At 37.8% G+C, this 23,465-nt stretch overlaps 1 long non-coding RNA gene and 1 pseudogene across 19 annotated transcripts in view; one reads left to right on the top strand and one right to left on the bottom strand.

Annotated features, from left to right (window-relative positions):
* Positions 1-23,465, top strand: part of LOC132663585 (uncharacterized) — a 553,467-nt gene that overhangs the window by 415,710 nt on the left and 114,292 nt on the right. The gene's annotated exons all lie outside the window — the stretch shown is intronic.
* Positions 2,137-2,232, bottom strand: LOC132663975 (U2 spliceosomal RNA; annotated as a pseudogene).

Raw genomic sequence — 23,465 nt, 5'->3', positions numbered from 1 at the left:
ATATTGTAGAATTCTTTTGTTCCTAATTCCCTCTTTCTTTCCCTTTCTTCCATTCTGCCTTGAGTCCCATCATAATTGTCATAACATTGATTGTCTTCTTTATGCAACAGAATGTGTTAGGTAGAAAAAAGAGACTTAAAATCAGTGGTTTTTGGGGTGCCTGGGTGGCTCAGTTGGTTAAGCATCTGACTTTGGCTCAGGTCATGATCTCACCGTTTGTGAGTCTGAGACCCACATCAGGCTCTGTGCTGACAGCTCGGAGCCTGGAGCCTGCTTCGGATTCTGAGTCTCCCTCTCTCTCTGCCCCTTCCCTGCTCATGCTCTGTCTCTCTGTCTCTCAAAAATAAATAAACATTGGAAAAAATTTTTTTTTTAAAAATCAGTGATTTTCAACTGAGGGTGATTTTGCCTCCAAGCATGCATTTTTAATATCTAGAGACATTTCTGTTTGTCATAACTGGGGGAGTATTAGTGGTATCTACTGGGTAGAGCTAGAGATGGTGTTCCACATCCCACAATAAAAGAAGCAATTTCCCACGACAAAGAATTATGTGTTCCAAAATCGCAGTAGTGTTGAGGTCGACAAAAGTCACCTTAAGTGATTTCCAGATTTACCACATACTCGGTATTGGCATCTTCTCTACAACATCCCTTCCAGGTGTTTTGCTGCCTTATTCCTTTACAACTTGTAATAAGAATTGAAGATGATAATTACGGGCAATATCCTTCCATGTATAGAAAGCACTGGAGTCTGTATTACTGCCCGTAGGTGTCTGTTTCTCCCATGGTCATCTTCAACATCTTGTGACAAAACACTGTTTATTAACTACACTATTATGGCCATACTTTAGGTTTTAAACGAACACAAACAGGATATTTTATACTTCTTTTCAGTAAGGATGATCTTAATAGAGGAGTGAAGGTCTGTTTTTACTACCTTTACTGTTTGTTTGTTGTTGTTGTTGTTGTTGTTGTTGTTTTATTTGAGAAGTACTGTGGAGAGTGGCTGAGAGCACAAAACTGGAATCCATACTTTCTGGTTTGAAAACTGGCTCTCATGTTTATTTCTTGTGTGAAACCAGGCGAGTGTATCAACTTCTCTGTAAAATGGGAATTTTACATGGGATTGTGTAGATACTTACACTGATGTTAGAATTGTGACTATATTTCATCAGTGCAAAGATGTTATTGATTTAAAGCTGCAGCATTATTTTACATACCAACACGAAAGAGAAAATGCTGCCAATTAAATTATTATATTCCATCATGTGTAAGGCCTATTCCAATTTCAGAGGTTGTTCAAATGTGACCAAAAATGTGCATCTTAAGACCAATGAAATACAGTATATGTCAAATGTTTAGAACCATGCCTGACACTGAGTGTGCTCTAAATATCCATTAGTACTGGGGCGCCTGGGTGGCTCAGTCAGTTAAGCGGTTAAGCGTCTGACTTCGGCTCAGGTCACGATCTCACTGTCCGTGAGTTCGAGCCCCGCGTCGGGCTCTGTGCTTACTGCTCAGAAGCTGGAGCCTGTTTCAGATTCTGTGTCTCCCTCTCTCTCTGACCTTCCCCTGTTCATGCTTTGTCTCTCCCTGTCTCAAAAATAAATAAAAAACATTAAATATCCATTAGTACTTAAATTGATATATGTATAATATACTTCTAGAGTGAGAACAGGCAATACTGTTCAGAAAGCACCCCAGAACTACACCACTGCTGATCTTTTTCAGGAATAGGTGTTTTTGGGTTTTTTTTTTTTTTTGGTTTTTTTTTTGGTTTTTTCTTTCTTTCTTTTTTCTTTTTTTTTTTTCTTTCTTTCTTTCTTTCTTTCTTTCTTTCTTTCTTTCTTTCTTTCTTTCTTCTGTTAGTATTTCTATTCCTAATGTTCTAAAGGACCATTAATGACATGAACAGAAGGAATATTAGATAAAGAACCCATTGAAAAAAATAAGTGCATCAACTAACTGTAAACATCTAATAGGATGAGGAATTTGGAGCTGTAATGTCTTTTATCTATTTCTCTATTTGATTTGACTCTGTGTTCTGTGTCATAGACTGCTATATTTTCTTGACTGCCCTGAGTCATTCTCTTGGGCTTTCATTCTCTGTGAACATATGTTTATATTCCTCTTTTTATACTGTGTCTTCATTTTTCTATGTATGCCTTCTCAATTTTAAAGTGATAAGAACAGATACTACACTTTATCTTTGCCAAAAGGCTGAGAAGCGATGCCTTCTCAATTTTAATACTAACATCTAGAGGACAGGGGCCAGGTGTTAATACTTATTTAATATGTGGCACATTTTCAGATGTAGACCATGTGTAAGCTTATAATCTACAAATTGTTAGCCTCTTTTATACTGTGAGATATAGAAAGCATAGATGTGCCGGGACTAGCAAGTAGACTAAGTCAATTGGTAAATTAGTCTCTACAGGACTTCTGTGAGGTCAGAGTTCAGTGTGTCATATGCTCTGAACAGAGCACAGAAAGCATCCCTGTTCAGGAAGAGTAAGAATTTTTGACAATACTTCCTTTTAGTCCCATATCCTTATAAATTATTGGGTCTGAAGAAACCTTAACATTTGTTCAAATGTGGAGCTGGTTTCTGATCATCCTTTCTCTTTCCTTTTTACATCTCATTTTGACATGGCTGATGAATCTGGAGGATGAAGGCAATTTTTAGAGCGCTACAAGTTTTGCCAGAGATAATGTTCAGATGTGTAAGCCAACCAGGGGTGCACTTAGAGTCATGTCTGTGGATATAAATTATGTCTGAGGCAGGTAAAGACAATAGCAAGTGTGGAAGGAAACTGCTAGAGCTTTGTTTCCCAATGACCAAGCCCAAAAGGAAGAGCCCTGCATTCCAAGAACAGAATATTCAACCAAGGTGTTTGAAAACAAAACAAATCCAACCTGTTTTGGGATTTCAGGAATATGAGAATATATTCCTAAAATGGAGCATAGGCCATTATATATAGACTCTGGGCTGCAGAGGTGAGACAAATGTCCATACCACAAGTTTTATCAGATGTGCTGTTACTTTGCTCAGATCAGATTACATATCAAGGACAATAGCAAATGGCAGATTGCTTGTTGCTATGTGGCTTATTGAACCCAATACACCATCAAACATGATCTAGGAACATAGCTCAAGGGTTTCGTGTTTTCCTGTTTATGCCAGTAGCTTTCAGAAATGTGGTACTCTACCTAGAAATAGTAGTAAGAAAGCCAAAATGTAACCATAGCGCAAGAAAAGATTTTACTCTGCTAGTTATTGAATCTTAGAAAAGGGCTCTGTAATTTTACACCCTAATCTATCTCCCTTTCTGAAAGGACACTTATTTTAATACCTCCTGATCCTGGTTTTTATTTGGGCAGACGGCTGGAACATTAAGATAATATATTAACAACAGATGCACACCTTTCCCTGGACTTCACAGTGGGGTGGCTGCTGTCTCAAGAAATCATTAATGGAATTTAAAGTCTCTCACTTCCAGGTCATAGGTTTGAAAAGTGCTACCTTTGTCGTATTCAAAAATCATTACTATCTGGTATGTGTCATCATCATGAACTTAGTCCATACATATAATTGAGTACTAATAAATAGCAATGGTAAGCAGACAGGAAGTGATTTCACTTAAAAGTTGCCACATTGAATTACTATTCTGGGTGATGTTTTAAGTCGCCCTTAGACAGAAGCAACGTCATTTTGACTGAGGTTGACCGAATTCCTGTATCATCTTCACACACAATTCTTATGAGATAGGGAAACTAGACACCTTGGGTAGTAATTAGTTTTCCAACATATTAGTTTACTTTTAAGTATGTCTTTCAAATGTTATTTGCTGCTTAATAACACCTTGATTGGAAAGAAATAATAATGTGAAATACAGAAGAACTTAATGCATAGATTATAACATTCTAAAAGGTAACTTGCCTAGAAAATATTATTAATATATTTAGGAGCTTGGGGGGAAATATAGCATAAAGCCATTTCTAAGTGTTCTTTTTTAATATTTTTTGATTTTGAGACAGAAAGAGAGCATGCAAGCAGAGGAGGGGCAGAGAGAGAGGGAGACAGAGAGAGTCCCGAGCAGGCTCCACACTGCCAGTGTGGCTCTCCATTCTTAAAGTTCTTTTTAAAGATTATCTGAAGTTGCTTGAGAGAGGACAGGTATTTGATTATTTGGGGACATCTTCCCCTGCAGAGTGGAGTTAATTTACTTCCACAATTTTCCACATATGTATTTTTAAAACATTTATTTTTTAAACATTTTTTAAAATGTTTATTCATTTTTGAGAGACAGAGCACGAGTGAAGGAGGGGCAGAGAGAGAAGGAGACACAGAATCTGAAGCAGGCTCCAGGCTCTGAGCTGTCAGCACAGAGCCCGATGCGGGGCTCGAGCCCACAAACTATGAGATCATGACCCGAGCCGAAGTCGGACGCTTAACCGACTGAGCCACCCAGGCGCCCCATTAATATTTTACATTTAAATCTGTGATCCATCTTGAGTTAACTTTTGTGGAAGGTGTGAAAGTTAGGTTGAGATCCATTTTATTGCATATGGATGCATATCTGAATACCATTTGTTGGAAGGCCATCCTTTCTCCATTGAATTGCTTTAGCACTTTTGTCAGAATTAATTGGCATATTTGTGTGGGTCTATTTCTGGGTTTTCTCTTCAGTTTCATTGACCTTTGTGTCTATCCTACCACTAGCATCACAGTGATTTGATCACTGAAGATTTATTGTAAATCTTAAAACTGGGAAGTATGAATCTTCCAACTCTCTCCCAGAATTGTCTCAGCTATTCTAGTTTCTTTGTCATTAAATATATATTTTAGAATAAGCTTGTCTATAACTGCAAGAAATAACCCAGCTGGGATTCTGATTGAAATTGTATTCAACACACAGGTCAATTTGGGAAGCACTGATATTTTAACTACGTTGAGTCTTGAAATCCATGCATATAATATGTCTCCAAATACTTTGGTTTCCTTTGATTTTTTTCAGTCATTACTTTTTAGTTTTAACATAAAGAACTTATACATGTTTTGTTAGATTTATACCTTTGTGTCAATTTTTGGAACTATTTACAAGTATATATATCATAATAAAATCACAATTTTATATATGTATATGGTTTAATTCAGTTTTCAGTTGTTTATTGCCAGTGAATAGAAGTGCAATTGATCAGTATGTGCTGATCTCACTACCAATTTGTTAGTACTAGAAGTTGGGATATTCTACATAAACAATCATGGTTTTTGTAAATAGAGACAGTACTACTTTTTGTCTGCAATCTGAATAGTTATTTGTCTTGCCTTATTTCACTGGCAGGGACTTCCATTACAGTGTTGAATAGGTGAAGTGAGAGTGTACTTTCTTGCCTTGTGTTCAACCTTAGAGAAAAGGCATTCAGTCTTTTACTATTAAGTAGCATGATGTCTTTAGGGTTTTGTGTGTGTCCTTTATCTAGCTGAGCAAATTCTCTTCCTAGTTTGCTTTGAATTTTTACATGACTGGATGTTTAATTTTATGAAATGATTCTTCTGCATCAGTTAATATAATCCTGTGTCTTTTCTTCTTTAATATGGTGGATTACTTTGTTTTTTGAATATTAAACTAATGTTGCATTCCTAGGATAAACACCAATGAGTCATGGTGTGATCTTTTTGTATATTGCTGGATTTTGATTTTCTACTGTTATTTTAAGGATGTTTGCATATATGTTCATGCAGGATTTTGGTTGCAGTTCTCTCTCTCTCTCTCTCTCTCTCTCTCTCTCTCTCTCTTTTTCTCTTTTTCCCTCCGTATTGTTTTTGTCTCATTTTTGAATCAGGATAAATGCTGACCCCATAAAATTAGCTGGGAAGTGTTCCTTCCTCTTCTGCAGGACGTTGCTTAAAATTGTTATTATTTCTTTTTTACATGTTTCATAGAATTCTCCAGTGAAATCATCGGGGCCTGAAGATTTTTTGGGGGTGGGGGGAGACTGTACTAAAATGTAATTTCTTTAATAGTTATAGAATTATTCATATTATCTATTTCATCTTGAGGAAGTTTTAGTAGTTGTGGTACCAAAGTTGTTTATAGTAGAACTTTTTTATTCTTTTGGTATCTGAATCCTCAGATTGGTAATTTTGTCTTAACTTTTTTTTGTCAGTCTTGTTAGAGGATTGATCATTTTCTTGATGTTTTAAGAAAATCAGCTTTTGTTTTCATTTATTTTCTTCTGGTTTCCATTTCACTGATATCTGTTCTTACTTTTATTATTTGGTTCCTTCTTCTTGTTTTAGGTTTATTTTACATTTATTTTTCTAGTTTCTTAAAGATGAAGTTTAGATTATTGATTTGAAATTTGTTTTATTTTCTAATATAAGCATTTACTGATATAAATTTCCCTATAAGAACACCTTTGGCAGTATCTCAGTAATTATTTTATTTTATTTTATTTTATTTTATTTTATTTTCTTATTTATTTACTTACTTACTTTTAATGTTTTTTTTAATTTTGAAAGAGAGAGAGAGAGACAGAGTGCGAACAGGAGAGGGACAGAGAGAGAGGGAGACACAGAATCCAAAGCAGGCTCCAGGCTCTTGAGCCTTCAGCACAGAGCCGGATGTGGGGCTCAAACCCATGAACCGCAAGATCATGACCTAAGCTGAAGTTGGATGCTTAATCAACTGAGCCACTCAGGTGCTCTGACAGTATCTCAGTATTTTAATATGCTGTATTTTCATTTTTAATTCAAATGTTTTCTAATCTCCCTCAGAATCTTTGTTTCATCCACGTATTGTTTAGAGTGGTAGTGTTTAAATTCCATGTGTGTGAGAGATTTTTATATTATTCTATTTTTCTAATATTTTCTAATATTCTATTATTAAAAATCTATTATGGGTTCTTCAGCTCAGGTCATGATCTCACAGTTTGTGGGTTTGAGCCTCGCGTCAGGCCCTGAGCTGACAGCTCAGAGCCTGGAGCCTCCTTCAGATTCTGTATCTCCCTCTCTGCCCCTCCTCTGCTTGCATTCTGTCTCTCTCAAAAATGAATAAACATTAAAAGAATTTTTTTTTTAATCTGTTATGGTCAGGGAACATACTTTGCATGATTTTAATTATTTCAAATTTATTAAAGTTTGTTTTATTTTTAAAATTTTTATCGATTAATTGAAGTATAGTTAGTACACAAGGTTACATTAGCTTCAGGTGTACAACATAATGATTTGGCAAGTCTGTATGTTATGCTGTGCTCACCGCATGTGTATCTACCGTCTGTCACCATACAACACTATTAGAATACCATTGACTTTATTGCCTGTGCTGTACCTTTTGTTCCCATGACCTATTCATTCCTTAACTGGAAGCCTGTATCTTCACTCCCTTTACCATTTTGCTCGTCCTCCCATCCCCATTCTTTATGGAAATCATCAGTTTATTCTTTGTATTTTTAGGTCTGATTCTGTTTTTTTCTTGGTTTGTTTATTCATGTTTTGTTTTTTAGATTCCACATATGTGTGAAATCATATAGTATTTGTCTTTCTTAGTCTGACTTATTTCAATTAGCATATGCTCTTGAAGTCCATCTACATTGTTGCAAATGGCAAGATTTCATTTTATTTATGGCCGAGTAATATTCCATTGTGTCACATCTTCTTTATCCATTCATCTATCGATGGACACAAAGGTTGCTCCCATATCTTGGCTACTGCAGAGAACGTTGCAATAAACATATGGTTTATCTTGTTTAGAGTTGTATACAGACTTGAAAAAATATGTATTTTGATGGTTTGGGATGAAATGCTCTATACATATTAGAGTTGGTTGATGACATTGTTCATTTCTATCTCCTAGCTGATTTTCTGTCTACTTATTCCATCCGTTACTGAGAGATGAGAGTTGAAGTCTGAAAGTAGAATTGTGTATTTGTCTATTTCTCCATTCAGATCAATCTTTGAATCTATGTGGTTAGGTATGTGACAGTTAGAATTGTTCTGTCCTCTTGGTGAATTGACCCTTTTATCATTATGTAATATACCTCTTCTACCCTGGAAATATTCTTTACTCTGAAGGTTAGCTTGTCTGATAATAATAGTCATGTCAGATTTCTTTTGATTAGTGCTTACATTGAATGTCTTTTCCATCCTTTTACTTGTAACTCACCCATGTCATTTCAATTGAGGTAAGATTCTTGCAAACGGGATGTAGTTGGTTCATGTTTTGTATCCATTCTGAGAATCTCTGTTGTTTAATTGGCACATTTGTACCATTTGCTTTTAATGGAGTTAGTGACATATTTAGATTTAGGCCTATCATTTAAAAACCTGTTTTCTGTTTGTTCTTCCTTTTTCTGTACTTCAGTATTCCCCTTCCTGCCTTCTCTTGGGATATTTGAATCCTTTTTTAGTATTTCATTTTAATTTAGCAATTGTGCTTTTCTCTATGCACCTTTGTATAGTTTTTCTCCACGTAGCCTTAGAAATTACAAAATACATATTTAACCTCTCATAACATACTTAAAACTAGTATTTTCCATTTTATTTGGAAGATAGCAAACTTACCGTCTATTGCTGAGGTTGGATAATTCCTATTGCTTGTCTTCCTCTTCATCAACCCTGTCCTCCACCATCTCCATTCTGCTCTTTAGCTCATCTGGTGAGGTTTTGTTTTGTTTTTGAGTTTGTTGCCATTTTAGTCCTAATATTTCTATTTGGTTTTGTTTATATCTTCCATTTGTTTGCCTAGAAGTTCTATCTTTTTATTTAACTCAAGAGTACTTGCCTTTACTTTCTAGTGTGTATATATATTTTTTTAACATTTTTATTTTATTTTATTTTTGAGACAGAGAGAGACAGAGCATGAACAGGGGAGGGTCAGAGAGAGGGAGACACAGAATTGGAAGCAGGCCCCAGGCTCTGAGCTGTCAGCACAGAGCCCGACGCGGGGCTCGAACCCATGGACCGTGAGATCATGACCTGAGCCGAAGTCGGCCGCTTAACTGACTGAGCCACCCAGGCGCCCCTGTATATATTTTTTAAAAACACTATTTGCTACATATTTTTAAAGCATGTGCGTTCATAATAATTTCTGGTTTTGATTTCAATTTTTCAGTGCATCAGAAGTTACTCTTAACTGGTTATCCTAAATTATCCAGAAAAATATTTTGATTCCTGATTATTGACAAATATTGTCATCACAAGTGAGATAAAAGAGTTAAAAGAGTTATCTAACGAAGATAGCCTCGTCTCTCCACATCACTCAATGATAAGGTTGACTAGGGAGGAGAAACCAGGGAAAAGTGCACCAGGCCCAAATGGACAAAACTTTGGAAAGGGGGGAGCACATGTTTCTAAGGTGGCCAACTCACAGCTGAAGCTTGGACGCTCAGATATACAACTTGCTCATTACTCAGATCATGATTTTAGATGCCTCTCTCTTGAAATTCCTTGAAATAATGAGCAAAGCAATTTAATTGGCACTCAGCAATGTGCAAGTCTTAGTTTAAGAGTGCTAAGTAATCAGTATCATGGACGTGAGGAAAACACCAAGAGCGTGAGATTTTTCTAACTTGTCACTAGAGATTGGGAATTATTTGTGGAATAATGGTAGGATAGCTGTCACAGTGTTTTCCCTTTTATCTGCCATGTCCCGTAAATAGGACTGTTTCTGTTAAAGGTGCCTGTTTCTAACATGTGCTTAATTTGATTGAGGTGGGGCGTGGGCAGGCTTGAAATAGGCTGCAATTGTCAGCTCTGTCGTCATCTCGTGTCCTACTGACAAGCTGAGAACCTCAGCAGGACAAAGTTAGCAAGTTGTTTGTGAGAATAAAACTAGAATGTAGTAACTGCTCTGTCTGTGGGGCACCGGCCATCTCTTCTGCCCGTTTCCAATCCTCTCAGCCCCACATGCCTGTGGATCAGCTGTTTCTGTGGGCTTTGACAAATGTCATACCCATGGGATCCAACAGTGTCTCACCTCTGCTTCAGGGATTCCCTGTTTACTGAAGGTGGGGACACTGTAGGGTTCTGAATGCCAGCAAGAGTTCATGCCTGGTGTAGCAAAAATGTTGATGGGTGGAAGCTACTTGCAAATCACTTCCCTCTCCCCTTTCTCTGTGCACTCAAAGAATAGTCCTGAGATGTAGTTTATATGGTTTCTTAAGAGGGAGGGCTCAGGAAATCAAACTATCAATTGCATTTATTTATTTTTTTTAATTTTATTTTTAATTTTTAAAAATTTACATCCAAACTAGTTAGCATATAGTGCAACAATGATTTCAGGAGTAGATTCCTTAGGGCCCCTTACCCATTTAGCCCATCCCCCCTCCCACAACCCCTCCAGTTTGTTCTCCATATTTATGAGTCTCTTCTGTTTTGTCCCCCTCCCTGTTTTTATATTATTTTCGTTTCCCTTCCCTTATGTTCATGTTTTGTCTCTTAAAGTCCTCATATTAGTGAAGTTGTATGATTTTTGTCTTTCTCTGACTAATTTCTAATACCCTCCAGTTCCATCCACATAGTTGCAGATGGCAAGATTTCATTCTTTTTGATTGCCGAGTGATACTCCATTGTATACAGATACCACATCTTCTTTATCCATTCATCCTACGATGGACATTTGGGCTCTTTCCATACTTTGGCTATTGTTGAGAGTGCTGCTATACACATGGGGGTGCGTGTGTCCCTTTGAAACAGCACACCTGCATCCCTTGGATAAATGCCTAGTAGTGCAATTGCTGGGTGGTAGGGTAGTTCTATTTTTAGTTCTTTGAGGAACCTCCATACTGTTTTCCAGAGTGGCTGCACCAGCTTGCATTCCCATCAATTGCATTTATTGGTAGCAGCCACCTCAAACAATTTCTTACCAGCTCCACCTCCGTCCCTGCTTCAATCTCCTTGTGTCTCTTCTGCTCCCTGGTATTGCAGTCCCTAATCACACATTAGCACTTAAAGCTATGTCTAATGTTCTATTTTCTGAGGAACGTTGGCCAAGACACATAATAACATTATTACTTAATTAAGAGGCCCATGTGAAATATAATAAAATATGAGATAAGCATTTCCAGTTAATATGGATATTAAATGATTATGTGTAGTTTACTGCAAGGAAATTTGTTTGCTTCACTTTTCAAATTTAATTTTCACTTCCTCTTTCTACTGCTGCACACTCCAGGGGACCCTGGGCTTCAGCTTTTTAACAGGTGTGTGCTGGGGAATCTGTACTCAGTAAATAGTTGTTAATTACCCTTGAGTTGTTTTAATAGACACTTAAGCAATACATAATATGGAGGTAAAACTGATTTTTATATCCCCTCCGAATTGCATAACACACTACAAACAAGTTTATAATATCTTTGGGTCTTTAAAATAGTCATGTGAGGTAAGCAGGCAAGCAGGTTTATTTATCTCATATAGGAATGTAAGTGGGGTTCAGGGAGGTAAAGAGATTTATCTTACGTCACAGAGGAGATAACTGTCAGAACCAGAGTCATAGGTTCACCAAAATTTGTTCTTTCCCCTTTGATCTCTTTTACGTCGGGTGTTCACAGTCATGGGGTCTTGTAAAAGGATATTTTGAATTCATCTATTGGAACCTCTGTAACACAGTCTGATCTTTCAGTTGATGTTAATTGTTAAAAAGTCTTTCTAGTTTAGGGGCACCTGGGTGGCTCAGTTGGTCGAGCGTCCGACTTCAGCTCAGGTCATGATTTCGTGGTTCGTGAGTTGGAGCCCTGAGTCCGGCTCTGAGCTGAGTTGGAGCCCTGAGTCGGGCTCTGTGCTGACAGCTCAGAGCCTGGACCCTGCTTAGGATTCTGTGTCTCCATCTCTCTCTCCCCCCCCTCCCCCACCCACACTCTGTCTCTTCCTCTCTGGCTCTCTCTCTCTCTCTAAAATAAACATTAAATTTTTAAAAATCTTTCTAGTTTATGTAACAAAATAGGAAATATATAATACTGTGGCAATGTCAACTTGAAATAAATTAATCAATTCTATCAAAGAAGGAAGCTGCAATTCACCTAGACTTTCACCTTGATACATCCTATGCTCTTTTATGAATGGCTACTATCCTAAATTTATTTCATTTGTTTATTTTTAAAAGTATAGTTTCAAAGCTCTTTGCTTCTTTCCTCCAATCTTTGCACATCCTTATTAAAGCTCTTATTGGAACAATTGGTGAGTTTGGCTAGTTTTATAAATAATAGGAGAGCTTTCTGTTCTGTTTATTGAGCATAGTCTTATACTGCTGTAGGGGGAATTTATATCCATAGTTCTAATATGTATTATTGAGATATATAAGCATAAATAATCAGTATATGAAAAGCAAACACATTATGTCGAAAGTATATAATATGCGTAATGTGTTATAAATAACTATATAGTTTATTTTTTATATATCTGGACTAATCTTAATACCATGAGGGTTAAATAGTATTTTGAAATATAAAATATTTTAAAAGATTTTTGACAAGCTAAATTAAATGAAATACAGTATCTCTTTACATTTTTTTTTTCTCTTTTTGGTAGTTAGTGTCTGTTTTTCACCATGAGATCTCTCAAATGATGGTGGAGACATAAAATGTGTAATAATTAGTTACTGCTTAGGTATCAACAAATCCTAGTTCAGTACTTTCTGTATGTACAATAAAGGGGAAACCGAAGTATTTTTTTCTGTGTGTCAACATTCTCACTCCTCGTACTTCATTAAATCAAGATGATATAAATCCCTGAAGACTGAAGTACAAATTTTAGAGCTGTATTGATTTAACCTTCCCTTTGTAAATATTTCGTACTTCTATAATGTGCAAATGTAGTCTCACACAGAACAAAGGATTGTGCTTTCCTGTTAGTATGCAGAGGGGTAACTGACAGCTTTTATTATACCTTTTGGAAAATAATACATATGAAAATGTATAAGAATATTTTGTCATTATTATGGATGTCAAGAAAAATTGATGAAATGTTGTTTTTAAAGCAAGATTCTGTAGAGAATACTTTAAATGTACCATTTTCAAATATAAATCCATTTGCCTTTTACAATTTAAAATGTTTTCTCTTAATATTTTAAAAATTACTTATTGGTTCTTTTCAAATGAAGGGCTTTTTTGTTGTTGGTGGTCTTTTATTTCTCTGTCATGACACTGTGAGGAAACTCAGGATTTAAATATGTGATATTCTGGTAATTTCCATAGCAGCACACGGTAAAGTCATGGGGGTATAAAATAAATATTTCATTGAAGGATCCATCAAGAAGAAGTAACCTTTCTCATCTAAGAGTTGGGAGTAAGGCTGTAAAAATGACAACTATGTTATACTACTGTTTAATGTTTTTTTAAAGCTTTATATGAAAATAAAGCCATAGTCAACCTAGAAGGTCTTTGTGAATGGTGATATATCAAGACATAACAAAAGTAGTTTTCTGCTGCCAGAGAAATGACATCAAAGCGGATGATTATTTGTTATTTCAGTACTTAGTTTGCTAAGAGGGAGTCAGAGAAAATGGATCTTTGGGTGAACAAGTAGGGGCTAGTATCATGAGATATTCGCATGACCTACTTTTATTAAAGAAAAAGTTTGGTAATTACACACACACACACACACACACACTTTAAAATAAGAATATTATAGACTTATAAACTGGCCACTTAGTGCACTGAACCCAAAATTCAGTGTATACCGAGGCCAACTACATTCAGAACTCTAAGAATAGAGGACTGAGGTTCATCTACAAAGACAGTTTCTGCAAACAGGGGCCTGGCCTTTCACCGGAAGGCATCAGTACAGATAGACTTTTCAGTATTTAATCTGTGCTGAATTTTCTTACAAAATTTTCCCATGAAAATATAATAATACAGGTATGTAAAAGGAAGGGTAATTATCTTCAGTTTCTTGTACTAAGACTGGATGACTAGCTTTAATTAGTGTATCAGTGGGGTGTGTGTTTCTGTGTTGTGTTGTGTGCATGCGAGTGTTCACACATATGCGCGTGTGATATTGCAGTATGTAATCTCATTTACAGTGAGTTTTATTTTCCTTGAGACAAGTTTAGGCTTTATTGATTTTAACATTTCTGATTATTCATTCATAGTGTTTTCTATAGAGAACGTCTAGATTTCCCATGACACATTAAAATTAAAGCATGGGAAAGTATGACCACTCACAAATGTCCCTTCAAGCCTGTCCTTTTATCATTGAATATATGTATAGGAGATCATTCTATTTAGGAATCATAGCCATTTTGTGAGCTCAAAGTCTACTTTTTCTTATTTTCAACTCCTTTCCACATACATATTTCCAAGTCAAACTGTGGATACCTATGTTCCCAATCTATCATAATAACTGAAACACAGTTACTCATTTCATTTAAAAAGAATTTACTGATCACTTACAATGTGCCAAATATGTCCTTCAATGTAAGTTGGGGTGTAGAAAGATTTGTGTCTTGAGGACAATCTGCTTCACTTATCTGCCCCCTTCCTAGGTTTTAAAAAGAGCCAGGTATGATGTACTGATTTCTTAGAAGATGTAAATTATTTTTACTGGGGGTATGAAAATAAATATTTCATTAAAAAATACAATGAAGGGGCAATTTTCTCATCTAAGGGTTGGGGGTTCTTTCTTTCCTTTTTCTTTTTTTAGGTGAGTCCCCCCACCTCCCATGTAGTGGGACCCTTTTTTGCTGGTATGACCCATGGCCGCAGCCTCAGGGCCAGTCTCCAGGATATGTCTAGGATCCTCTCAGGCTCACACCTGCCCATTTGATTTCCTAGCCCCAGTGTCCTATGGTTGGCCCAGCAAAGCAGGAGCCAGGTGTGTAGTCAACAGAAAGTACTGTATCTGTTTATTTGTTTCATTTATTCAACATGCAAATGAACGGAAACAAATGTTTCTTGAACATCTGAACTATGATGTGGGTTCTAAGAGGTAGAGCCTTCTTGCCTCCTCAAAGGCACGGTGGTCCTCAGTGCTGGTTGAGGGATGATGATGTTGTTTCTCTGGGCTTGGGCTTCCTACCTGACTCTTCTCTGCTTTTGTGACTAAGCTCTAAAGCTTTAGCGTAGTTTGGCAAGGAACCCTTGAAAATTCAGCCACCTAAATTCTTTAGGCAGTCAAAAAAGTGCTGGGAGGGGCACCTGGGTGGCTCAGTTGGTTAAGTGTCTGACTTTGGCTCAGGTCATGATCTTACGGCTTGTGAGTTCAAGCCCCACATCGGGTTCTGTGCTGACAGCTCAGAGCCCGGAACCTGATTTCAGCTTCTGCCTCTCTCTCTGTCTCTCTCTCTCTCTCTCTCTCTCTGCTCCTCCCCAACTCATGCTCTGTCTCTGCCTCTCAAAAATAAATGAACATTAAAAAATGTAAAAGAAAAAAAAAGTGCTGTGAGACACTGAGTGAAAGGGCGATCTTTAGGATTAAATGAGAAAGTATTACGTAAAATGCCAAAAGGTGCCCAGCACAGAGAAACACTTAAAGTTACTATTTGCTATTATTATTTATCAGAGCACATTTTTGTATGAAATGGTGTTTCTAAATGTGGGTATTTCAGATACAGATTTAAGTAAAAGTTGTGCTAGGTACTGTGATGGCTGCTTTCTTAGATGTTGCCTCATATAATTCCTAAAACTATCTTTCAACTCTGGAAACATTTTTCCTTTTTTAATAAATTAGCAATCTGAGTTTCAGTGGTTAAACAAGGCTAAACCGCTTGTTTAATGTCACACATTAAATGTCTTCAAATTCCAAGTTTAGTGTTCTTTGATGTGCATTAATAATAATTATAATATCAATATTTATTAGGCACTGAATCTGTATAGGCATTATATTCAGTTAATCACATATTATATCACTTAATCCTCCCAATATATCCATGAGGAAGCTGCCAAAGACTCAGTTAAGATTCAAGGAAGCCAAACTGTTAGCCTACACAGGTCAGGGGTGTAGAGTTAGGATTTAAATCTGAATCCATGCGATTCTGAAATCAGTGGTTGTCCTACTCCTTTACGATAGCCATTGTTTCTGAAGCTGTTCCTATGAAAGGAGAGTCAGTCTGAGCAGAAGAAACACACATATTTTGCCTCACTGTGACACACTGTTGACAGCTTCTTACACGTCAGGGGCTGGGTACCACTGGCCTGCAATCTCTCATTTGGTTGTTGATTGAACTGCCCTCGGGACTCCAGAAATGTCTTTGGCATCTTTGACTCCATGTCCTTCCTCTCTTTCTTTATTGGTGTAACTCCCACACATTCTCCAGCCTTGCAATAGCTGAGACCTCTTCCGGGAAGTCTTTCCTTCTATGTCCAGTCTCAACAGCACTGCGTTCTGATGATGCTCTGGGCCAATGTCCATCACCCATCAACCCCAGAGCTTTCCTTCCCTCCCTCCTCCATTGAATTAGGTCTTTAAAGTTCATATCCACCACAGAGCCTAGAATATGGAAGGTGCTTAAAAATTTTTTGAATGAGCAAATAAAAATTACTTTTTACCAGTATCTTTTGCTATTCCTCTCTCAGCAGTGATTCATTCTTCAGCAAAAACAATTTCTTATTTCTTTCTTATTTAAGGAGGTTTTACCAGGTCATTCTGGATTTCACATATCAATTCTTGGTTCTTAAGCCCCCATTACTCCTGCTCTTTCCAGCTTTGGAAAGTGACATTTTTTCAGGGACTACATTTTGGGATCCTTTTTATTCTGGTCTGAATTCCCGGCTGCCTCTGTCTTTGGGTGGTCTCTCTCTCTCTAAACAAAACATAAACAAAAACAAAAAATCATGTCCCAAGCTGTTCGTGAGTGGACTATCACATAAATGGAAAATCACAAATGCTAATGCTTTGAATCACTTCTGACCCAGAGGATGAGGGAAGGGAGTGTGACCAGAGTGACTTGTGTGCTATATACATCACTAGATTATGGTGTTTTAAGTTGACTCGAGGCTAGGCTGTTTTAATTGGCCACAAACTAAGCTCTGCTCTGGGTGACTAGGGAATTACTTACTGGTATAGTTTCAGTTATCTTACCACATTCTTTCCCTTAATTAGATGCTCCAGAAACCAGTGTTGGAATTAGCTACTAGAGATAGCCATCACAATGAAGGGCTTTGCAGGGACTTGAGACATGACACATATCCCTGGAGAAAACTGCTACATTATTATCACTAGAAACACATAAAAGACCCGATAGCATATTGGCAATGGACCAGGCTATGCACTCTGTCAGGTCTCAGTTCAAATCCTATTTCTGCAATTTTGTAGAAGCTATCATCTTGGACAAGTTATTTAACTTCCCTGAAGTCCAATGTAGTCATCTTTAAGTACATAATCATAGTTTATTAAAATTTGATTGCATACTGTCTACATGCAGTAGCCACTCAATAAATAGTGGGTCATACAAATACATGTTTTTAAATAATTTTTTTAATGTTTATTTATTTTTGAGAGAGAGAGAGAGATTTATTTTTGAGAGAGAGAGAGGGAGACACAGAATACAAAGCAAGCTCCAGGGTCTGAGCTGTCAGCACAGAGCCCGATGCAGGGCTCGAATTCATGAACCGTGAGTTCATGACCTGAGCCGAAGTCAGACACTTAACCAGCCGAGCCACCCAGGTGCCCCATTTCGTACAAATACGTGTTTTATAGTAATTTGCAAAACACACTTATATAAAACAAACTCCTTGGAAAGATACTCCCTATCTCTACTACATGCACGAGAAAACTTCATTGTTTTTTTATCTCTGTCTCCTCTTTAGACCTGTGCAAGAGATCATTTTTTATTCATATTTTTTATCCCAGGGCCTAGTAGTATCCATGAAACATAGCAAACCTTCTTTAGTGTTTTTTATTTTTTTTTTATTTATTTTTTTTTTTAAAGAACTCTTTTTTTTTTTTTTTTTTTTTTAATTTATTTTTGGGACAGAGAGAGACAGAGCACGAACGGCGGAGGGGCAGAGAGAGAGGGAGACACAGAATCGGAAGCAGGCTCCAGGCTCCGAGCCATCAGCCCAGAGCCTGACGCGGGGCTCGAACTCACGGACCGCGAGATCGTGACCTGGCTGAAGTCGGACGCTTAACCGGCTGCGCCACCCAGGCGCCCCTCTTTAGTGTTTTTTAAATGAAGCTTAGAGATGTTCAGTGGTTTCTTCAGGGTCCCTCAGCAAGAAAGTTACCAGTCAATATGGGACACATGTAAATCTTCAAGTCCAGTGGGCATTCCACTCTAATTTTCCAGTGATGCAGGTCTAGCAGCAAAATTACATCCACTAATGGTCCAGAATTTTAAACATATTAAACAACAAATGTGTTGGATATGATTTAATATTAACTAAAAGTTGTTCTGCGTCTAATTAAACACGAGGTCTTAATAGGTAAGAGGTTAAGGGCAAAGGCATTAAAGGATGTAGAATCTGCAGTGTGTTCATTGAGGCAATTCCTTCTTTAGGGGGAAGACTCCAGCTGCACTGGTGTTCAGCTTAAGGTTTTGGTAGTTCATTTTTCTGGCTCATGGTTGACATTTCTAAGGTGTAATTACTGAGTTGGACACTCTGTGCATTGGCTACGACAGGGATGATGTTTGAGAGCCTTTCATTTATGTGGTTTGAGGTCAAAATGAAAGTGTATAATTTTCATGTTGATGTTTCTTATCTCTAGAAAGATCCTTTCCATTAGTTGGTATACACTTTGCCTCACTGAATATCCTTTGAGAAATATAGATGTTAAATGACTCACTTTTCATGCTAGGGAACATCTCCCACGTTTTCAAATGAAATGCCATAAGTAATGATGAACAGCCTTTTTGGTTTTTTCCTCATGGGTAATCAAAGCCAGACTTTTAGTAACTTGACATTCTTTTTTTTTTTTTTAATTTTTTTAATGTTTATTTATTTTTGACATAGAGAGAGAAAGAGGCAGAGCATGAGCAGGGGAGGGAAGAGAGAGAGGGAGACACTGGATCCGAAGCAGGCTCCAGGCTCCGAGCTGTCAACACAGACTCGACTCGGGGCTCGAACTCACGGACCATGAGATCATGACCTGAGCTGAGGTTGGACACTCAACCGACTGAGCCACCCAGGCGCCCCAGTAACTTGACATTCTTTTTTTTTTTTTTAATTTTTTTTTTTTTTAACATTTATTCATTTCTGAGACAGAGAGAGACAGAGCATGAACGGGGGAGGGTCAGAGAGAGAGGGAGACACAGAATCTGAAACAGGCTCCAGACTCTGAGCAGTCAGCACAGAGCCCGACGCGGGGCTCGAACTCACATACCGCGAGATCGTGACCTGAGCCGAAGTCGGACGCTTAACCGACTGAGCCACCCAGGCGCCCCGACATTCTTGAAAACCACCACATTCCTTGGTGAATCTATTTCATCAACTCCCCAATTAACACGAAGGCATTAAAAGATGGAGAGAATGTATTGTGGGTCAAAATGAGAGAACGTGAGGCATAAAATGGGGTAAAATCCAAACTATATGCAGAGATTCTTAACTACTTGAAAGATATAATATACATGCTCTTGTCAGCTGTCAGAAAATGATTGTATTTAACATGGGGTTTGTGTGCAGCTCAGGGAAGACCAATGAAGACTTCTGAAATTGTAATTTTCTCAATTGATGGCAGGTAGGTTTTCATTTGTGGAGCAACCCAGAATGGAAAATACCCAGGAGTATTTTTTTAAAAGACTTTGGAGCTGCTTCTCTCTCGCTTGGGCAGAGTGCTCTGTGGAAGCAGTATTGTATATGCAGTGAGGGCAAGGAAGAGGAGTGACAGCATACGTGACACCACTTTGCTACTGTGGACCTGGGCAAAGTCTTAAGTTAGTTCTGGAAAGAATGTGAATCCATTTTGTTACTTCTAGAACTTATCTAAATGTATTCTGAATGTCTGTAGCAACTTCCAGATAATTATCTCAACTCTCTTCCTTTTTCACATGAGATCTGGGGTAGATATCTACAATATGTCAACCAAGTGAGGAGCATATAATGGGTACAAGTTCTTGAGTTGCTATCTCTTCTAGGACTTGCTGACAACAGGAGCAGACTTGGGTTTCTGTATCCCTCTCAAGAGACCCCTCGAGCATGAGGTGAAACATACAGCTCTTTGTGCAGTTGGGCATCTGAATGAAACACCAAATGCAAACATTATAAGGCCATTTATCAGAGTCTCTGTTTTGGGGATCACTGGCCTTGAGCTGCCATAAAGAAATAAGTTTTTTCTTTAGCGTATTTCTCTCAGGTCATGCTTAACTATAGTTTAAATCAGAAAGGTCCCACATATCTCCTACCTTTCACTGTTCTACTGTGGCCACTGTCTGAGGCTTTCTATTTAATAATTGTGTACAGTTACTTCAGGCAAATCTTTCTGGAATTTGCTCCCAAACCTAACAAATGAGACTCTGGCACAAGGCACAGCTCTGAAACTCACTTACTTGGGGAGGTTGGCTCCCCAAAGGTTGGTGTGTTGTGGACCGAAGCATTGCTTTATCAGATTCCTCTGATAAAACATGCGTACACATAATCAGAGATCCATCAATGTTTGCATTCTTCATTTACTTTTGTGACCTATGGTAAATCCCCAAACATGTCCCACGTCTGTCCTTCTTTCCTTTGTTCCTTCCTTTTTTTTGTCCCTTCCTTCTCTCCCTCCTTCCCTCTTCTTTTCCTCCCTCCCTTCATGAGTCAATTAGCCCAGTTAATCAAGAAATATACAATAAATATGTACTGTTAATTTAAAATAGTGAATAAAAAATAGACAGCACCTGCGCTCTAAGAACTTATTCCCCAGTTGAAGAAGTAATGACTGAAAAATAGAATGAACTTATAAAATATTCGCAATGAATGTTTATTATTTAAAACTGATGTGCAAGAAACCTTATTAAGTGGTCTTGATTGAGTATGTCTTCAGGAGGGCTTCTGTAGCCCGTTCTTGCTTCGCGTTTGACTTTTGCCATTTACAGGTAATCACATGAAAAAAATGTGAATGCCAGGAAATAAACACTCTTTCCCTCCACATTTTTTTGTAACAGCTTTATCCCTATGTGGTTCTTTTGATTCATCAAGTTAATCTCAAAGTTGTTAAAGTTGTCAGTTCCAAAGAAAGGTCTGTTGACGTGCAACAGACACAGTGGACACAGTAGATGTGCTGAAACCTGACTCAGAGAGAAAGAAATTATTTTAAACACATACTCCCTCCCTGCCACATGATATCAGCCTCCTGGTAATTTTGAAGATGAGCTCAGTTGAACGTACTAGATGTGGAGATTTCCCGCCCGCCCCCCCCCCCCCCCACTCTTTTCCAGGATTAAAGCATTTGGTTTTAACAAGAACTTCAGAATTAATCTTTGTGTGCTTCCTTATCTTTTCTTGCTCTACTGAGCTTTTTCAACATAAATGCCCTGAAGCAGCACATCACTCATCTTAAAACACTGGAGGCTCTGAACATGACAATCACAGTGTTTTCTTTATGCCCAACTATTAGTAACAAATTGCAGGTCTCTGTCTGTCTCTTTCTTGTGCTCAGTAGGGAAGAAGCACCCCTTCAGCATGCCCCACCTGTCATGCTTGCCCTAACTCAGTCTCCACATCTTGCTTCTCTGTCAACACAGCCATGGGCGTTGTGTTCAGGTAGTAACAGCTTGGGGTTAACCAGAAAAAGCATGACTTGTTCTAACTGCTTGGGAGCAAAACAAACAAATAATCACCTTCCACAAGAGCAGACCTCAAAGTGGATCTTTTGGCTTTTTGTACCAAGGATACAAAAATTCACTAGAGGTGCTCAGAACAAAGAAATCGTTCCCATTTTTCACCCCGTAGGAGGGTGTGATAGCGCTCTTTAGTAGACATTTTACAGAGTTCTAGGAAATGAAAAGCAACTTTACCACCACCTTCTCCCAACATACACACAAATTAAACAGAATGTCCAGTTAGGTACATATATTTTACAAATTGGACACTATAGTGTAATAGGGGCAGTTTTGAAGAATAACTGTCAGATGCTAAAAGTGTAATGACTCATCTACATGAAAAGAGGCTCTCAGCAGTGCTCCAAGGTCATAGAAATTGGCAAAAAATTCTTAAGGTCTGACACTGTTTCCCTAATGTGAATATGGAAGTAGAATTAGATTGTGCCCTTGAATGCCCTTCCCCCAATAAGAGATATTTGGTCTCCTTCTAGGATCATGGAATCTAACATCTGGAGCTTGCTTATGCTCCTAATCTTAACTTTTCCAATTCCATGACTAAAAATGCTCTCCTGGATTCTTTATTCTATTTCCCAGAATCTGTGAATATGATGAGAGATCATTCCCATGATTATGTTGTGTTATATGGCACAGCTGACCCTGAGATAGGGCACTTTTCCAGGTAGACCTCATCTAATCCTTTAAAACTGCTTTAGAAGGCAGAGATTTTTTTCCAGCTAGTAGGTAGAGGAAAAGTCAGAGATTCTGTGCTTTCTTGTTGGTTTGAGGATGGAAGGGCCACACGCTGTGAATGCAAAAGTGGCGTTTGGGAGCTAAGAGTGCCCTCATCCCACTCCTCCCACCAGCTGATAGCCAGCTAGGAAAGGGGCCCCCAACCTGACACCTGCAAGGAACTGAATTCTGCCAGTAACTTTAATGAGCTGGGAAACAAATATTTTTCCAGAGTTTCCAGATAAGAACCCACCTTGGTGACACCTTGATTTTGACCTTGTGAAACCCGAGGATAGAACCCAGTTGCACCCACCTGGATTTCTGAACTACCAAACTGTGAGCTAATAAATGGGTGTTATTTTTAGCTGTTAAGTGGGTGCTAATTTGTTACAGCAACACAAGAACATACTCTATCTTCCTTACTGCCACCCAAGCCTTGGTGGAAATAAATTAGAGCTTAGAAACAAGAATTTGAAGTCTGAGCAAAATGTTTTAATGTACTTGGGAACTTTCTTTTCCTTTAGATTCTTGAGTTTTATTGAAGAGTTTAGGAATTAAAATAAGCAAGCTATGATAGTGCCTTATTAATGAATGTCCATCATTGTCTTATCAAACCTTCAAAGGTAAATTCAATAACGTTTAATATAGAATAATAGATGCTTTTATATGCTGAAAAGGAAAGGAACTCCATCGCATAATCACAGTGGGCATCTCTGTATCTAATAGAGACTGACAGGGATGAGAGAGAATCAGGCTGTTGGCCTTAGTGGGACTGAAGTATTAACAAAAAAAAAAAAATCACAGCCATTTACTTATCAACATTAGAGATTATTAACATGTTTAGAGGAATTGAGTTTTATAATAATATGCTTTGCTACGTCATTTAATATTTGATTCACTTGGATTTATCTTTAGGGAAATAGTCAAGTATTTAGCATAAATTCTAACTTTACTGTATGATAAAATGTGAATGTTTTATAGAAGCACACCCAGTAAAATAGGCTTTATTGGATGGGTTCATTTAAGTCCAGCAACAGAGGGAAGGGACGTGTAATGATCGCA

The sequence above is a fragment of the Panthera onca genome, chromosome D4, assembly GCF_046562875.1.
Source record: "Panthera onca isolate mPanOnc1 chromosome D4, mPanOnc1 haplotype 2, whole genome shotgun sequence".
Lineage (NCBI taxonomy): Eukaryota > Metazoa > Chordata > Mammalia > Carnivora > Felidae > Panthera > Panthera onca.
This window is presented reverse-complemented; position numbering and strand designations above follow the sequence as displayed.